This window comes from Camelus bactrianus, chromosome 32, assembly GCF_048773025.1.
Source record: "Camelus bactrianus isolate YW-2024 breed Bactrian camel chromosome 32, ASM4877302v1, whole genome shotgun sequence".
Classification (NCBI taxonomy): Eukaryota; Metazoa; Chordata; class Mammalia; order Artiodactyla; family Camelidae; genus Camelus; species Camelus bactrianus.
The window spans coordinates 1,050,372-1,054,640 of record NC_133570.1 but is presented as its reverse complement, the minus strand read 5'-3'; the positions used below and the strand labels follow the sequence as shown (position 1 = coordinate 1,054,640).

The window sequence follows — 4,269 nt, the reverse complement described above, 5'->3', positions numbered from 1 at the left end:
GCTGTGTAGCCTGAGGCAAGTTACTTACCCACGTGAATTCCAGTATTTTATAGTATGGCTATTGATACCACGTGCTCAAGTTGTCTTTACTCATAAGTATGGATTAAGGATTAAATGAGATGTATTTAAAACAGCAAGAACTGTGTGTGGACACACTGAGGCCCATGTCAGTGTTGGCTCTTGTTATGACAATGATTTTGATGTCTAAGGGGTTCTCAACCTCCCACCTCAGGTCTTTGCACCTGCTGTTCCTTCTGCCTGGAATGCTATCTACTTTGATCACACCTCCTTCAGATGTCAGCTCCCTGAATGTCCCTGCTTGGTGTTCCCAAGGCTCCCTGTGACTTCTGACCCGATACCCACTAAAGCCTGCAGTCCTATGTCGTTAGAGTAGTTACTCCCTTCTGTATCCCTCTCTAGACTGTGAACTTGAAGGCACATGATGAACCTGTTTTGCTATGTTTTGTAGCTTCAGTGCCAAGGACAGAGCCTGGCCCCTCAGAAGATATTTTGAATAAATGAACAAGCGAATGAATGAATAACTCAGGGACAACTTCTTTACTGGGAGAATGTGCCGGACTGTGTCTGACAGCTGAGAGAGGCCAGGGCTGAGGGACACCCTGGTGCTCAGGCTGGGAGGAGCAGTCCAAGCCCTCAGCACTGCAGCAGTGGGGCTGAGAGACACCTCTGACCCACTCAGTGCTGCACAGGGCCCATATTCTTTTACTGCTTTTCTATACAAGCTTCAGGTGTGTATCATTATAGTTCAGCATCCACGTACACAAGATGGTCCACATTCCTTATCATCAAGTGGGTGACCAAAGTGCTTGTCACTGGACCCACTCAGCACCTGCAGCTACAAAGCTCCAGGAAGGTCTACACTAGGCACACAGGGTGAGTTAGACACATCGTGGGGAGTAGGAAACGGGCTGTAACAGGCATAAGACTGCCCTGACTAACCTCAAAAGGGGTCTGTGTGCTTTTTTCCCTCTAAACACATTTGGGTTTAATGAGCTTTTAATTAAAACTAAGGCAGATGTCACTCTGCTAAGATCATGCCTAAAAAAGGAAAGGATGGAGATGATGCTAAGAGGCGTTGCTAATGCAGGGTAATCGTGATGATCTTCCATGAAATGTGTTTTGTTCTTGAAACTGAAATTGACTTTGATGTCTTTTGAGAGACTTAACACACTTTTAATTCATGCAGAAACTCTTTTCTCAGTTCTGCAGGCTCTGCCAGGAGCACTGGGGACCAGTGACATCTTGGGAGCTGGGCTGAGCATGACCATGAACAGAACTGTCATAATGGTCCAGCTCCCAAACCTGTCCCCTGGTGGGCAGCACTGGGGTCATCTGGAGTCTGGGTGCAGAGGGTGAGGGGTCCCAGTCCTGTCACGGCTGAGCTGTGACTGTCATCTCCATGACGCAGAAGGGCGGCTCACCTCCCAGGGAACCCGGGTCCGAGCCTGTGCTGTGCCCATGGGTCGCCGTCTCTGCCAGGGGTGGAGCATGATTCTCTGGGTCGAAGCTGCAGACCTGGACCCTGGACAGTGCCAAGCATCAGCAACGTGGGAAATTGAGCAGATTTGCATCCAGAGCTTAGAGTCCTTCCCCTTTTCCTGCTACCCCGTGCGTGCTGTGTGAAGGAAAGGGAGGGAGGGAGCTTGGCTCAGAGTGGCCTCACAGCAACAGCTATGAGACAGCCTCCTCGCCCCACCCTGGGTGAGGGCTTCCCCTGAGGACCCAGCAGATGACAGCGCCTCCCAGGGTCAGCTTCCTCCATCGGCCCCACCTTGGCAAGGTGTCCACAGCTTCGGCAGCGCTGGCCCACAGCAGGGACAGCATCCTCAGGTCACTCCAAAGGTGGAGAGGAGAAAATGCTCCCAGGACGGAAAGTCCAGGTGCAGCACAGCTCTCCACCGTTTCCTCAACAACCTCCTCGTGAGGGACCCCGGCCCCGTCTTTCCTCGGAGCTCTCAGGGGTGGGTGCAGGAAGCCCAGCGCCGCCCAGCTCCTGGAGGGCCCCCCGCCCCCCGCGCTATCTGAAGGTCTCTCAGCAGCCACAACACCCCAGATAAGCCCTCTTTCCATTAATGAGAGGGGCTCTTGGGAAGGGCTAGGCAACAGGACGTAACCGGGGAAGATCTGTGAAGTCAAGGAGGGGTCCGGGCAAGTTTTTTAGATCTAAGATAAGGCATCATTGCAAAATGTTTACTGCTCCTGTGATGCCGGAAAAGCAATGTGCATGAAAGTTATTTTACTTAAACATCCTGATGGTCGTCTCTGGGGAAGGCTGAAGGATAACGATTTAGGGGTCTGACGCAATACACAAACAAGGACTCAGACCAATGCTAAGCGCCCCAGGCTTTCCCACAGACGCAAGCACGACAGCCAAGCTGCCAGCCCTTCTCTACCCGCCACCCTTTTCCAAACACGCGGTGTCTCCCAGAGCCTCTGGCTCTCACGCTAAAAGGAAGCACTGGGCCCAGATCTGATCCTTCTCGAATCTTATGACCGAGTCTGGGGCTGCGTCAGCTTGTGTATGTGCTGCAGCTTGATACAGTCCACGTGCGTGCATCTGGGGCGGCGTCTGTGTTACCGGCAGTCCGGCCCCATGTGAACTGCCTGTGGGTGTGACGCGGGGGCTACCAGTGTGCCTCACCTGTTTGTCTTACAGCTGTTCCGCTGCGTGTCACCCACGTGCCGTCCTCTTGTGCTCTACGGGCTTCTTACGTGTGTTCCCGGTGACTGTACTGTCAGCCTCCCACACACCGCTACCTGGACGGATGCCATCTTTGTCTACGTGACCCGTGTGCTACCTGGGCCCCGTGCTGCTGTGTGATACATCAGTGCTGCCTGAACGTGGCAGTACCTCGCGTCACTTTCACATGTCGCCTGTGAGTGTCACTGCTTATCTGTGTTGCCAAGAGTCTGCTCTGAGCCCTGTGCGCGTCCACCTGTGCGTGCGCTGCAGCTGGAGGCTATTACTCTGCGTTGCCCACAGACCGCTGTGTGCCCGCAGCTCCACGTCCCCCTACGCGTGCCCTACTCCTGGGAGTGGTTTCCGGGTGACCCCCACCCCCCGCGGCCCCGGCGCCCCTGACCCCCGACCCCCAGGACGGGCTCCCTGACCCCCCCTTCAGACGGGACACCGGGGCCAGGGCGCCGGGAAGGGCACAGTCCCCGTTCTGGGCCCCGCCCCGCCCCCTCTACTAACGAGGACTCCTCGCCCCAGAGGGGCAGAAACGCACCTCAGATTTGCTCAGGAAAAAGCCGGGCGGTTGGTGCGCTCCTGACCTGCGGTCTCGGCAGCGCAGGCCCAGCTTCAGGCGCGGCTGGATCCAGGGCTCCAGTGGTGTCGTCAGAACTCAGTCTGCTCCTTCTTCCAGCTCAAGCCTTTGCCTTCATGCGGCCTGGCTTCGCTAACAGGCCCCAGTCTCCCCGCCGGGCTCCTCCAGGCTCCTCCACGGTGACAAGGCGGCGGCAGCGTCCCGTCCCCGCCTCCTCTCAGGGCCGAGGCTCTCCTGTCGGCCCGGGGCAAGGCCTGGCGCTCCTGGTGATTGGACTGAACGAGGTCATGTGACCATTTCTCACCCAATCAGTGCAGCCAGGATACAGCCAGCGGAACTGTAAGAGCCTTTCTAATTGGCCCTGGGACAAACCCTAACATTCATTCTGATTGGACATGCTGAGGTCATGTGACCATTTCTCACCCAATCAATGCAGCAGGATACAGCCAGTGGAAGTGTAAGAGCCTTTCCTATTGGTCCTGGAGCAAGTCCTGATGCTCACTGATTGGACACACAGAGGTCATGTGACCAGCTCTAGCCCAATCACTGAAGTCAGGGAAGGGCTTCCCTTGACCCGCCTGGGTCACAGCCCCATCTGGAACGAAGGGTGCTCCAGCTGGATCACAGGTTTGAGCGTGGGGCACAGATTCCCTGATGCAACTTGGGGCACTCCTAGAAGGAGAGGTGGATGCCGGGAGCCCGCCACAGGTGTTCTCTACAGAATCTGGATTAGTGCCCTGGAACCCCAGCTGCACGCACCTAGGGACCCTGGAGGGAGAAGAGAGGACTCCGATTGGAAGGGAGGAGCGCTCCCTCATGAAATGCAGAACTCTAAAGTCACCCCGAGGAAAAGATGAGAAACTCGCAGGAACGCCGCCTAGACGTCAGGCCAAACACGGGGATACAATAGCGCTTGCGTCCAGATGAAGCGAGCACACTCCCGCGGTGACAGATTTGTCCTTAGGTGGTGAAGTTGCCT

At 55.8% G+C, this 4,269-nt stretch overlaps 1 long non-coding RNA gene across 1 annotated transcript; it reads right to left on the bottom strand.

Annotated features, from left to right (window-relative positions):
- Window positions 1-1,172: 1,172 nt before the first annotated feature.
- Window positions 1,173-3,543, bottom strand: LOC141575786 (uncharacterized). Its single transcript, XR_012503598.1, has 2 exons — window positions 3,252-3,543; window positions 1,173-1,543 (listed from the first exon to the last, which is right to left on the bottom strand). It is a non-coding gene; the product is annotated as an uncharacterized LOC141575786 (long non-coding RNA).
- Window positions 3,544-4,269: the final 726 nt, after the last annotated feature.